The sequence below is a fragment of the Cajanus cajan genome, chromosome 3 (genome assembly GCF_000230855.2).
Source record: "Cajanus cajan strain Asha chromosome 3, NIPB_CcT2T_4, whole genome shotgun sequence".
In the NCBI taxonomy this organism is placed as follows: Eukaryota; Viridiplantae; Streptophyta; class Magnoliopsida; order Fabales; family Fabaceae; genus Cajanus; species Cajanus cajan.
This window is the reverse complement of record NC_138519.1, coordinates 28,447,173-28,462,438: the sequence shown is the minus strand read 5'-3', so window position 1 is coordinate 28,462,438 and position 15,266 is coordinate 28,447,173. Positions and strand designations below refer to the sequence as shown.

Sequence of the window (15,266 nt, the reverse complement as noted above, 5' to 3'; positions counted from 1 at the left end):
GATAGGCTGAACTCAAGGAATACTCAACTTTGTAGGCTTGGAGAGGCCGCGTAGAAATACTCACCCCTTTGTAGGCTTGGAGAGGCCGCACAAAAATACTCATCGATCGATAGGAACCGCCAACATCTAGCCTATAGAGGTTGAGCTCAAGGAATACTCAAACCTTCAGTAGACTTGGAGAGGCTGCATAGAAATACTCATCGGTTGACAAGAACTACTAATCCTCGTCCAACTTGGAGAGGCTGAGCTCAAGGAATACTCAAACCTTTAGTAGGCCTGGAGAGGCCGCATAGAAATATTCATCGATCAGTAGGAACTGTCAATCCTCGTCCAGCCTAGAGAGGCTAAGTTCAAGGAATACTCAAACCTTCAATAGGACTAGAGAGGTCGCATAGAAATACTCACCGATCGATAGGAATCGCCAATCCTCGTCCAGCTTGGAGAACCTGAGCTCAAGAAATACTCAAACACTTAGTAGGCTCACTACAAGAAAAATGCTGATTTCTGACAGAAATTTCTGACAGAAATAGGCAAATTTCCGACGGATTTTTCTTTTTCTGACGGATTTTCGACGGATTTCAATCCGTCGAAAAAAGTGGCGTCGGAAAAAAAAATCTGTCAGAAATAATTTTCCGACAGAAAAATCTGTCAGAAAATTCTGTTAGAAATTTCTGACGGAAAAATTCGTAAGAAAATTCTGTCGGAAATTGCTGTCAAAATTTTCGACGAAAAAATCCGTCGGAAATTGTAATTTTTTTTTAATTTTAATAAATTTATTAATGTAACAACTCTCATATTTAGCCTCTCAAGGGTTCTATTTCACAATATTTCATTGTTTAGCATGTTTTATCCTTAATTGTGCAATTTCTGAGAGACTTCCCAGAAGGTCACTCATCCCAGTACTACTCTAGGTCAAGCACGCTTAACTATGAAGTTCTGATGAGTAAGCTACCGAAATGTCTATGTATGTTGTTAGTATAACTTGTACAAATTAATTCATTTAAGTCATCCTCAAATATACAATCTTATATTTGTACTATAATAATAATATATAATAATTTTATATTACAAATAATAATAATAATAATAATAATAAATTTAATTATTCTTTATTTATATGTACTTACTTTTATAATTAACATCTACTTATTTTTATTTAAAATTATAATTTAAATTATTTAATTTTATAATTTATAATGATAATATAATTTATAAAATTATAAATATTTATTTATTACATACTTATAAATTAAATTTTAATATTTTAAATAAATTATTAATTAATTTAACATATTTATTTACCTTAAATCAAACATATAAAATTCAAAAAATGTATTTATCCTTTTTTTTTCTTCTTCTAATTATCAACTATTAATAAAATACTAACTTAAAATTTTATCTAATTATATATAACATTTTGTATATATGATTTAAGAGTAAAAGATTTTCAATTTAACAGTTGAATTTACAAAATTCACATTTAATATAAAGTTATTGAGCGGTGTATATTAAATGTGACTTTTACAAAGTATTACACCGCTCAATAACTTTATATTAAATGTGAATTTGGTAAATCCAACTGTTAGATTGAAAGTTCATATCTCTTATAGATTATATATGCAAAACTTTATATTAATCCAAGATGATTTGATACTTCATTCTTATAAAACAAAATTGATGTAATATATTCATTTCAAAATACACTAAAATATCAACTCTTGGATTATCTTCCAGTTGTTGTTCAATTTTAACAAAATTTGATATACACGTATAAAGTGATATGAACTTTCAATTTAACGGTTGGATTTATAAAATTTACATTTAATATAAAGTTATAGAGCGGCATAATACTTAGTAAAAGTTACACCGGTATAATTATAACCCCCTATATTATATATATATATATATATATATATATATATATATATATATACATACATATATATACATGGACAGCTGCACGTTTGGAATAGTGAGGCACTTGCCCTCACTACTATTTGACATATACAAAATTTTTTATCTAAAAAAATAATATATTTTAAAAAAATAAAATTATATTCTAATAATAGATTCAGAAAAAATGTTTATTTATTTGATATCTGTCAAATTTTTGAAGAAAATTAATTCTCATGTGATAAAAAAAATTTCTTAATAATGAATTAATTTTTTAAAAAAATTTAATTATAATATATATATATATGTATATATATATATATCTTAATATTCACATATATAATGTAATATATTAAAAAAAATAATTTTTTGATAAAATAAAATTTGTAGCATGCATGTTTCTCTTTTATTTTTTTTATTTATTATATACGTTGATTGAAAAAATCAAAATAGTAAAATTGTATACATTGATTAAAAAAATCAAAATAAGAAAAATCATAAGATTTATATTCCATTTAGAATTGTTATTATAAGATATATTTTAAAATAAATTATAATCTAAAAATATATATTAGATATTAAAAACATATTTATATCATAAATAAATTAAACTTTATTTTTATAAATTTAGCATATTTATTTTTATATTTTTAATAGTGTTAAATTATTATAAAATAAGTATTTATGATTGTAGTTTTACCCAAATATTTAAAAATTGTTTATCATAGATAAATAAATCATACTTAAAATATATGTTTTTAAAGAAAATTAGGTTCAAACCAAGTAAATTATAATAAAATATAGTATGACCTAATTTATTTTCATCTTCAATACTAATCGTAGATATAAAAAACTTGTAATAAATAATTATAATATATATTTATACCTTTAAAAGATATATAAAATTTTTAATACTACAAATATATATAAGAAATTAAAAATAAAAAAATTAAAAAAAGAAATTAAAAATAAAAATTAAAAATAATAATTAAAAATAAGATTTTCGACGGAAAATTCCGTTGAAAATTTTCGACGGAATAAATCTGTCGGAAATTTTTCGTTAGAAATTTTTGACGGAATTATTTTTCCGTCAGAAATTTCTGACGGAATTTTCCGTCGAAAAGTTTCTATAAGAAATTTCTGATGGATTTATATTTCTGGCAGAAATTTCTGACGGAAAATTTTTGACAGAAAATTCTGTCAAAAATTTCTAACAGAGATATAAATCCATAATAAATTTCTGACGGATCCATATCCGTCAAAAATTTTCCGTCAGAAATTTACGTTTTTCTTGTAGTGGCTTGGAGAGGCCTTATAAAAATACTCAGCATCCTTAGTGAGCTTGGAAAAGCTCGGTAAAGATGAACTCAATCGCTCAAGCTGCAAGACATCAATAGATCTTGCTGAGCAACATCTACACCCAGCCTAAAGAGGCTGCACAAAATACTTAGCCTTTAGAGACCTGCTAGCGTCAGATATTTGAAGGGTTGAATGAATTATACGTATATATCTACATCTTTACATGCCTTCCCAAAAGAAAGCACATGGTATTTTCTATCCAAAGGACAAGTAAAGAAGGGCATCTATAGACACCAATTTTCTTCCAAGATGTAAATCTGAAAATGGGAAGCTTCTAAAGCAAGAGCAGTGGCCCATGGAAGACATTAAAGACTCTAGAATGCGTCAAGCTGGAGCAAGAAGCCTCTGTAAGACACTTCGGGGTCGAAAAATCAATAACTAAGAAAAATGGTTTGAGAATGGCCGTTTTGACCATGAGAACAACCGTTCCTGTGCCAAACCAGAATAATCATTCTGAGCATAGGAACGACCGTTCCAAGCTATTGTTTGCAATGCATTTTTAAGGCTGAGAATGGTCGTTCAAAAATGAGAACAGTCATTCCACGCCTCTAACACCTAATTAAGCATGTCAACCCCTCTCCCCATTTAGGAGGACCTCATTCTCTCTTTCCCCCTTGACTCCTTTTAGAGCATTCTGAGTAAAAACTCATTGGGAGCCTAATTAAGAGATCTCTAGTCCCTTTGGCTGAGATTTTGGAGTTCCCAATCAAAAATTTATTCTTGAGTGTTAGAAAGACTCTTGTAGAGCAAGGAGCCTACCAAAAAGTGCCTCCGTACGGTTCAGGAGAAGATAATATAAAAGTTTGCTTCATAGGTTTCAATCTTTTTTGCATATTTATTACTTTCATTGTATGCTTAGACTAGTCACATGTAGACAATAAAGCAAAATGCAATAAATAGGAATCATGTAGAAATAAATAGCCATGTATCCTTAATAAATAAAGGGGTAAAAACTTAACTATGTCGTTATAATGCTAGAATTGTCATAGGGTACCAAAATCGGACGTTATGGGATACCTAACACCTTCCCTACACGTAACCAACCTCGAACCCGACTTTGGTTGTGAAGGCTAAAGTGAAATTTGCAAAAACACTTTTCTTTTTAAAGATGTTTTGTGTAAAATATCATTAATGACTCCTTCAAACAATTTTCAAAACCATGACATAGGAGACTAGTCTAGTCTTCGGACAATTCGAAGTGATGAGATTTTCAAATGAAGGTCCAAACCATCTGGTGGTTAATGTCAAAATTTTTTTGGGTTTCGACAAATATTAATTTTATAATATATAACTATGTTAGTTAGTTAGAAGAAAAGTTTTTGTCATTGATTATATTAATTATATTCGATTTAAATAAGAGATTGAAATTAATGATCCAAATAAACAGCATTAATATTTAACTCTTTAGTAACATTTTATTTCTTACATTGTTAAAATGTTACTATATATTAAATAAATAGGTTAATTATTTTAAAACATTTTTTTTAAAATGTCATTATAGATAGAGTAACATTTTTTAATGTTATTTTTTTTAATTATTTTTAAAATCAAAGTCTCATATCCAGTCAAAAAAATATCACATAGGTTATTTTGTAACATTTTCTTGAAAAATGTTACTATAATTGCTTCTAGAATCAAAGTTTCACATCAAGTAAAAAAAATTATATTTCTCTCATCTCTAATTGTTACCTATAATTAAAGTCTCACATCGAATAAATGAATGACTCATAAAGAGTATATATAATCATATAGTTATACTTAAGATAAATGAACTTTGATATTTGATATATAACTAACAGTGATTAATTAAGAATGTCTTTAATCTTCTCTTGAAGAACTCCTAGGGATTTAGGAACCATAAAAATATAGTAATTTAATTTAATTTTAAAAGAAAATAAAATATTTTCTCTCTCTTATTAACTTCATTCACTAAGTCATTTTTTTTTCTATTAAATTCCTTCTCCAAAATTTTAAATATTTTCTCTCTCATATTAACTTTATTCTCTAAGTCATTTCTCTCTCCTATTAAATTGTTTCTCCAACCCATTTCTTTTTCCTATTAATTTCTTTCTCTAACTTATTTTTCTCTCTCCTATTAAATTTCTTCTTTAACTCATTTCTCTCTCATCTCTCATGATGTCTCTCCTCTCTCTCTGAAAAAATAAAAAATTAATTAATAGAAAAAAAATTGGAGAATGAAGTTAATAAAAGAGAGAAAATATTTTATTTTTTAAAAATTAAATCAAATTACTGTAATATCCTTTATACAAATTAACCAAATCAAAAGAAATGAGTGGTTTTCTTGTCCTAAAATTTTGTAGGTTGCTAACATACTCCAATTAAAAAATAGGTGGGAGTATATTAGCATTCTCCATATATATAAGCATTCCCCATATATATATACACTACAAGAATGTTTCAATTTAGAGTTGGCCAAAAACCGACTCTAAATCATAAAAGCCGACGCTGTAACGACCCAGCTGGTCACTACACTCGGCACAGCACACCGGAAATACCAGACAGATAGAACAAGTATATAGATATAGGATCTAGAATATAAATATATACAAAGTTCCAATCCGACTAGAGTTAGAGTGTGCACAAAATACAACAAAGCTATTACACCCAGTAGCTAAAACAACAAAACATCTACACCAATCAGCTCCGTCTGCCAGCTACAGACCTACCGCCAGCCACCAACCTATCCCTGCTCTGCTCCCATACATAGTATGATTATCGCAGTCCAAACATCATGGAAACAACAAAGGGTAAGCTAGTGTGAAGAAGTCAACATACATATATAAATATGTGAATAAAATAAAATAATAATAAAAAAACATCTACAGTTATCAGCACGTCTGCACAGCTTACATTACACCACAACAATTCAGCAATATCAGCACGGCTCAGCGGCTACAACAGCACCACAATAGTGGCTAACAGCACCGACTTAGCGGCTATAACAGCACCACAATAGCAGCTAACAGCACCGACATAGCGGCTATAACAGCACCACAGTAGTGGCTAACAGCACCGACGTAGCGGCTATAACAGCACCACAGTAGTGGCTAACAGCACCGACGTAGCGGCTATAACAGCACCACAATAGTGGCCAAACACAACATATAGCTCAGCAATAGACAGCACAACAAAACACCTCACAACGCAGCACAACAAAAAAACAGCATACGGCACAGCTAAGTAGTATTCAAAACAGCTTACTACTCACAACTCAGCTCATCATTCTAGAGCACAATCATATTATAAATCAGCATTTAAAATCATCAATAACAGCCCAGTTCAGCACAGAGATATACATATATTACAGCTTAACATCATTTTTCAGCTTTTACATCTAGTCAGCACAACATATTTATCAATTACATCTCAGCTCAGCAATTTCAGCATAATTCAACAACTATCAGCATATAATTCAGCTCGACTCAAACAATAAAGTTCAGCATTAGCATCACACAACACAACTCAGCGTTACATCATTAACAACATACAGCACAACACAACTTTTCATCACACGACATTGGCAACATTAATCAGCATAAACAACATTCAGCACAGCTCAGCTTGATAACACAACCTATCAACTTACAGCACATCTAAGCATCTTACAGCAATATACACCTAACACAGTTCAACATCATCAAACAACAATTTCAGCTAGTCATCACATCATATTCATCAATTTCGGCTTAGTTCAGCATAAAATAATATTATCATCAAATTTGGCATATAACTTCACATCCTCATAGACGTCCGGCGCACTCATGGTCGCGCCCGGCGTGGCACAACCAGAGGGCTCCAGGGCCAGCGCGCCCGGCGCAAGCGTGTCTGCGCCCAGCGAGACTTATCCAGAGAGTCCAAAGCCCTCTCTCGCGCCTGGCGCAATACCCAATTGCGCCCAGCGCAGGCCAGGCAAAGACTCCAAGGACTCTCACACGCCCGGCGCGCCCCAACCCGCACCCAGCGCAGGTAAGGCAGAGACCTCCCTTGGTCTCGCGCCCAGCACAAACCAAATTGCGCCCAGCGCCCTCGAGGCAGAGACTCCCAAGGAGTCTCACGCCCAGCGCGACAAAGGTCACGCTCAGCGCAGCACATCAATATCATCATTCAGCTTAATAATCATTCATCACTAACAGCTTAAAACAACATGATCAACACCTAATACGGCCCAAACATCTTGTTTACAACTCATCTATCTTGTCAAATTACTCACCCAAACAACAAGAGTACACCTAAGCACCTAAAATAACTTTCAAGTTAACCAAATTCACTAAATGTGAAATGGCAACCATCACAGCAAACAGCGCATCAGGAGTTATACTACTCCTATCATGCTCATCCTTATCTCATATGAAAGATAATCAAATTTCCTACAACTCTCATGAAGACACCAAGTCTTAATTCCTTCGTCTACCATGCTAAAAATGATAAAAACTGCAACAGCTATAAACAAAGCTAGCAGCTCGACCCCTCTTCACTAAAACAGCCATATCTAGAGTTCTAAAACTCCTTTTTGAGTGATTCCAGCGCCATTGGAAAGCTAACATCCAAGGCTACAACTTTCATGAAGACTATAAAGTCAAATTCTGAAAACAAAACAAATTCGCGCCCGGCGAGTTAAAAGCGCGCCCGGCTCAATTCTCAACCAGAGACATATAAAGGTCTATTGCGCCCGGCGCGGTTCTCCACGCGCTCGGCGCGATTCACCCAGAAATTACCCAGTTCAAGTCGCGCCCAGCGCGAAGAACTGAGCCCAGCGCAAATTCAAACGGAACCCTTACCAGCTTCAAAAATTTCATCAAAACCTGCGAAAAATACTAGGAAAACAACATGCAAACCATCCAAAAGTTTACACTTCCATCAAACCTCAAGAAAAACAGCTCATTTGCAACATGCATCCAAAATCAAGGGAAAACCCCAAAATTTCACCCAACCCCGAAAAACCCCGAAAACTAGTTTTTCTCAAATCACAGCCAAAGATCAACCACCAACGAACAACGGATGAGTTTCTAAGACACATTCTCAACCAAAAACAGCAAAGTAACTAGCTTCCCTTACCTCAGTGCGAAGATCCGAGCTTCCGGGAAGAGAAACGGAGAAGAAGAAAAGAAAGCTCCACGAAGAAGAAGGAAAGAAGCTCCGCACAGTTCAACACGAAATCTAACCTTCACTCAGCACCTTCAATCCAAAAGAGCACCACCCAGAGAACAAAATCAGCCACAGTAGAAGAGTAAAGGAGAAATGGGTGAGAGTGAAAAGGAAATCCGGGAAGGAAGAGAAAAGGGGGAAGGGTCTCACAGACGCAATATTGTCGGTTATTCGTCGGTTTTTGGCCGACGCTAAATAAGTTGACACAATTTTTTTTGTGTCGGCTAAGCTCTCACTAACAAATTTATTTATTTTAATTTTTTATTGTCGGTTAAGCCGATACTATGTTGACACAAATTTTATTTTATTTTTTTCTTTATCTTTTTTTTAACGCTTATCATTTATTCGTTCGTATTTTTAACATTCCTGGGACTCGATCCTTGAACATTGAGGTCTTAAGTGAACTTGATAACCAAGTGTACTAGAACACATTATGCGTATATAACATTGGAAAAATTATTTTTATCTCTCTGAAAGCACGTATATTATTTAAATACAGTGTCGACTTTTCCGACGCTAAACTTAAAATAAATTTAATTTAAATTTATTTTAAGTTTAGCGTCGGAAAAGCCGACGCTATTCTTTAAATATAGCGTCGGCTTTTCCGACACTAACTATATTTAAATTTAAATTAAATTAGTGTCGGAAAAGCCGACGCTATATTTAAAGAATAGCGTCAGCTTTTCCGACGCTAAACTTAAAATAAATTTAAATTAAATATTTTAAGTTTAGCGTCAAAAAAGCCGACGCTATATTTAAATAATAGCGTCGGCTTTTTCGACGCTAAACTTAAAATATTTAATTTAAATTTATTTTAAGTTTAGCGTCGGAAAAGCCGACGCTAAATCTTAAAAAAGCCGACACTATTTTCGTCAGCTATTAGCCGACGCTTATTTTTCGCCGCTTATTCAGCGTTTTCTTGTAGTGATATATATATGAGAAATGCTAATATACTCCCACATATTTTTTAGTTGGAATATGTTAACAACCTACACTAAAATTTTAGGACAAAAAAATCACTCATTTGAAAAAAGCTAACTAGCTACGACATACATATTCCTTGGCCGATTATATACAATTTCAACATCAATGAAAATTGCTAACTCTGAACACAACTAATTACTTAGAAGCATTGCGTGATACATGCCTCAAGAACTGAGAAATACCCTCACCAATTTGGACCAGACCACACCTGATTAATTACATAACAGATACTATACTCTAATTAACCTCAGTTTAAGTAGAACCTCAATGTAGCTTAATTACTTCATATCGAGCAAGAAATATTCTTTACTCTTGTGCTGATATCATTACGAGGTTTAGCCGGATATTAATTAATTAATAATAAAATACAATTATTTAACTTATTATATTCACTTGATGAGAATTGTATAAACATATAATAAAAATTGGATACACATATATACAAGTAACTAATATAATAAAGTTTTGAATAAATTTAGATTTAATCATTTTAAATAAAAATAAAAATACCTGAGTAAATATTAGTGAATCTGTTTAATTTATTGCATATATATATATATATATATATATATATATACTTTTTAAATATCAATAGACAAGACTAAAAATGTATTAATATTAGTGTAATTACATTTTTAATATAAAAAGTGTACTATATTATTTATATTTCATTTAGAATTAATATTTCATATGAAATAACTAATCTTTTATAAAAATAAATAAAATACAATTAATTAACTTATTCAATTGAGAATGAATTGTATAAACATATAATAAAAAATAGATACACATATATACAGTTAACTAATATAATAAAGTTTCGAATAAATTTAGATTTAATCATTTTGAATAAAGTTTCAAAGTTAAATTTTGTGAAAATAAAAATCTAAAAGGTGGTAAAAATTTTGCTATAATTGTAATGTTTCATTTAAAATTAATCTTTGATAAAAAAAAAATATATTAAATTTTTATGTAAAAATTAATTTATCTAGCGTTTTGGAGAGGTCCCGCCCGCACACTTCCACTCTTTCTCAGTTCTCCTTCTTTTGTATTTGGGAGAAGTCCGTACCCCACATTCTTTCTCCTTTCTTCACTCTCTAGGGTTTCGCTCTCATTGTCTTCACACTGTAGCCACCTCACGCTAGTGCGCACCGTCGGTCACGCACTGTCGCCGCCTCACGTTGCCACACTGCCAACTGCTTTTGCAATTGTAATTTAATTATATCCATTTCCTAATTGGTCGAAGTTGTGGCACTCTGTTGGTCTAATTGTAAGCCTTTTTAATTAGTTTTTGAAGTTCAATAATACGTATGATTTTCAAATGTTTTATATTATGCATGGGAATTCTATATTCTTGAATTTTTCCTTTCTTATATCCAGGATCACTACTCTTTTTTATGCACACATAGGTAGTTCCTACTTCTTACCCATGTATTTTTGTTCGGCATATTGCTAGTTATTGTGGCACCCTTTATCCCAATATATATATAAAAACATATTCTTGGTTTAAATAAAATCTTTATAATTAAAACAATAAATCCATTAACATAAGAGTAAAGAATCCACATTCGTATACTTCAAACATGGTCAAATGTGAAATTTATAGCAAAATGAATATTTTCCAAAACAGAATAATAATTAGAAAATCCTAAACTAATCTAGTTATGCCCCAATATCACATATCTTATTAGAGTATGCCCAACTGAAGCTTAAGCCTCGTCACCAACATCCTCGTGATAATCATCTACAACACAATTTAAACATATACAAAGAAACAACAAGGGAGTGAAAAATATTTCACTCGGTTCCAGGTGTAGAAATAACAGTTAGGCAACACACACACGAATCATAACAATCACAGTCATAGCTACACATTATTTAGTGTAAATTTAAATTATACATACAATAGTAACACATGCACAGTCATTCATCATGCAATGATCTGATAGACTTGACTCATAAATGCATGTGGTGCCAGTCACGTGTCTCATAATCACATTTCTCATCATTTCATCACTGGTGACCCAAGGTACACCTTGTTAGCTTGTTACATCACTTGGTGACCCAAGGTACACCTAGTTAGCTTGGTACATCACTTGGTGACACAAGGTACACCTGGTTAGCTTGTTACATCACTTGGTGACCCAAGGTACACCTTGTTAGCTCATAAATGCACATGATGCATGTCACACATTCACGATTTCATTGACTCAACATTTCACTTATCACGTCTCATCATATCTCATGTCACATTATTTCACAATATCATATCACAGATCATACGTTCACCTTTCACATTCTCACATCATGTTCATATAGTCTGATGCAAGAAACTTCTCGTAGTCATATACATCAAAATAGTACATAAATCATACCAAGTAATTATCCAAAACATGAAGTGATAAGTGTCTGACTAGTCTGATGAAATATAAATTTAAGACACTTATCTAGCACAATTTTTGTACATATTGATATAATTTTGACCAATATACTTAGAATCAAAGAGAGACTCTTAATTTACGTTATTATAGGGAGTGATGAGTCTTTTGATAAGATTTTGTGCTTATTTTGTAGGTTTTGAAGTCTGGAGGCAAAGGCTTAGCCCTTCAAAAGGGTTGAGCACTTTCAAACCAAAGAGCTTAACAAGAGCACCAAAGGAGAGGCGCTCAGCCACTCACAAGCGTTGAGCGATTTTGGCCTTGGAAGAATGAGTGCCCTCTACCTCCTAGGTGCTCAGCGGATCTGAAGCGCCCATTCCCTTTTGCTTGCTTAATGGTGAAGAATCATCTCAGGCGCTTAGCGGATTTGAGGGCTCAGCCCTTTAGATTACTTCATGTTGAAGAATTATCCAAATCGCTCAACCATTTCAAGACGCTGAGCAGTTTCTTCTCTTTCTTGCCTACTCTATTTTAATTCCAGTACCTATAAAAGGGCAGAGGTGGCACAAGAGAAGAACAAAACGAAGGAACAAAATAGAGCACCTTGGAGCTCGCGGGAACACGGTTCTTCGGAGGATCTCTTTCTTCTACCTTTCTTCTTGTTATTTTGTGATTTCTTGTACCATGGAGAGCTAAAGCTTTAGGGTTGGGATTGATGTAGTCATCGAACTCCTGTGTATTCCCTTTTGATTCTTATATATATATATATATATATATATATATATATATATATATATATTATCTATTATTCAGTGTCAGTGATTTATATTCTGTTCTTAATGCTTAGATAAACTGATCATTTATCTTTGATCTTGGATTTAGAATTTGGTTGGAAAATGTTTTATGAATCTTGATTTGAAACAAATCACCTATTAGTTTTGAAAGCCAGGGATGGTTTTGAAATTAATAGTTGCAACAAGTTCTGATTCTTAATGCAAGACATTTAACTGAATGAAGTGAGGAATCATTTATTGAGTTAAATATCTTAGAATTTCTTATGCCAAGGAATTAGGTTTGAATGAATATAGAGAACTCAATGGAAATGAGTAATGGAATCATTTGCAAGAATCATTAGGAATACATAGGAGAAAGATTGATGAAATTTAATCCCAACTCTTTCTCATATCTGTTTTCTTAAACTTTTACTATACTACAGAGACTTGGGTGCACTTGCTCAGAAAACTAACAAGTTTCTTGGCGTCGTTGCCGGGGACTTGTGTCAAGATAGTTTGTGATTTCTATTATTCTTGTTGTAGCTTGTTTGTATATATTTATTTTATTTTCTTTTTGTTAAAATATTCTTTAACTGATTGTTTTAACTTTTCTGTTTAAGTCACTCTTTGTATGTGAGGTAAAGTTCTTGCTGAGCATTTGCTATTTGATCCAGAGATTGAGAAAACAACTAGGAAAAATAATAGTAAACGAAGGCGGCAAAGGAAGCTTGAAGAGGAAAGGCAGGGACAGGAAGGTACCTTCACCTCAGTTTCAGCTCAACATTCTACTCCTGAATTAATGGCTGAAGAAGGACCAGGTGGTGATAGACCACATCATCATCCCCCAAGGAGACTCTTAGGAGAATATAATCATCAGTTGTGTCCTAGGCACTTCTCTAGTATTGTCAGGCCAACCAAGGGGGTGGAAATGAAACCAGCATTATTATCTCTCATAACTGTCAATCAATTTGCAGGGATGGATCATGGAGATCCCTACACTCATCTGTCTATTTTCTATGAGCTCATTAGCACTATGGGCGTTCCTGGAGAAGATGAAGAAGCGGTATTTCTACGATTGTTTCCTTTTTCTTTGACAGGTAAAGCCAAGACATGGTTGCAAGCCCACCCAAATCAGAGTTTGACCAGATGGGAGGATGTAGAGCGGAAGTTTTTTGCTAGATTCTTTCCTCTGTCCAGATATATAAGTGCCAAATCAGAAATAAAAACTTTCTCTCAAGGCACTGATGAACCTTTATGTGAAGCTTGGGAGAGATATAAGTCCTTATTGAGAAAATGCCCAAATCACGGGTTTGATGATGTTGCACAACTTAAGATGTTCTGTAATGGGTTAATGCCACAAACAAAAATGCTATTGGATGCTTCTACAGGTGGTTCTATGATGATGAATGATTCTGAGGAAGCAATCACTATTATTGATGCTTTAGCAACTAGTGATTACCAAGCCCACCATGATAGAAGCCAGCCCACAAAAAAAAGAATTCTGGAATTAGATACTCAAAATGCAATTCTAGCTCAAAATAAACTTCTTTCTCAACAGATGGAAGAATTAAAGAAATAGATGTCCAAGCTTCAAGTGGGATCATCTTCACACCCTCAACAGGTAATGAGATGTGATTTTTGTACAGGTGATCATCCAAATGGACATTGCAGCATAACTGAGTCAGACTAGGAGGAAGAAGTGAATTACATGAACAATCCAGGAAGGCAAGGGAATTTCTCTGGCAATTACAATCAGAATCAAGGTTGGAGGAATAATCAAAATCAATATTCTGGTTGGAAGCAAGAAGCAGGGCCATCAAAAAGGCAACCTCCACAAAAGCCATATCAGAATCAACATTCTTATCAACCGGATAAGCTAACAAAAATGGAGGAAGCCCTTACACAATTCATGCAGGTTTATATAACTAATCAGAAAAATACTGAAGCTTTTATTAGAAATCTGGAAGTACAAATAGGGCAGTTGGCTAAGCAATTGGCAGAGCAGCAAAGCAATAACTTTTTAGCCAATACACAGGTCAATCCTAAAGAGTATTGTCAATCAATTACAACCAGGAGAGGCACTATGATAGAAAGAGGGATAGGTGATAATTTGAGAGAAAATAAAGATGAGCAAGATAAAGAAAACAGTGTAGTTGAGTTTGAAAGTGAGAAAGAGGTGGAGTTGAATAAAGAGGCAGGAAAAATAGAAAATAATAAAAAAAAGAGTGAAAAAGATGAGAGGAGTAATGGAGCTGTGAGGGAGAAGAGTAAGAAGAAAAGGAAAGAAGTTAATAGACCTCCTCCTATGAAGAATTTACCTTACCCACATGCTCCATCAAAGAAAGATAAGGAACGACAGCTTCCAAGGTTCCTTGATACAATCAATAGGTTACAGATCAACATACCCTTTGCAGAGGCCCTAGAACAGATGCCATCTTATGCAAGATTCATGAAGGAGCTTTTGATAAAGAAGAGAAAACTTAGTGAGGATGAAACAGTGGAATTAGAGGCAGGTTGCAGTGCTATAATTCAAAGATCACTTCTGCAAAAATATAGAGACCTAGGGAGTTTTACCTTGCCAGTCACCATTGGCGATCTCTCTGTGGGCAAGACATTATTAGATTTAGGGGCTAGCATCAATCTTATGCCCTTATCTATGTTATAGAGGATAGGTGATGTGGAGGTGAGACCTACTAGGATGACTCTGCAGCTG

The 15,266-nt window shown here is 33.2% G+C and overlaps 1 long non-coding RNA gene across 1 annotated transcript; it reads right to left on the bottom strand.

Annotated features, from left to right (window-relative positions):
- Positions 1-5,776: 5,776 nt before the first annotated feature.
- On the bottom strand, positions 5,777-8,556 carry LOC145956541 (uncharacterized). Its single transcript, XR_014432790.1, has 2 exons — positions 8,329-8,556; positions 5,777-5,964 (listed from the first exon to the last, which is right to left on the bottom strand). It is a non-coding gene; the product is annotated as an uncharacterized LOC145956541 (long non-coding RNA).
- Between the last annotated feature and the right edge of the window lie 6,710 nt (positions 8,557-15,266).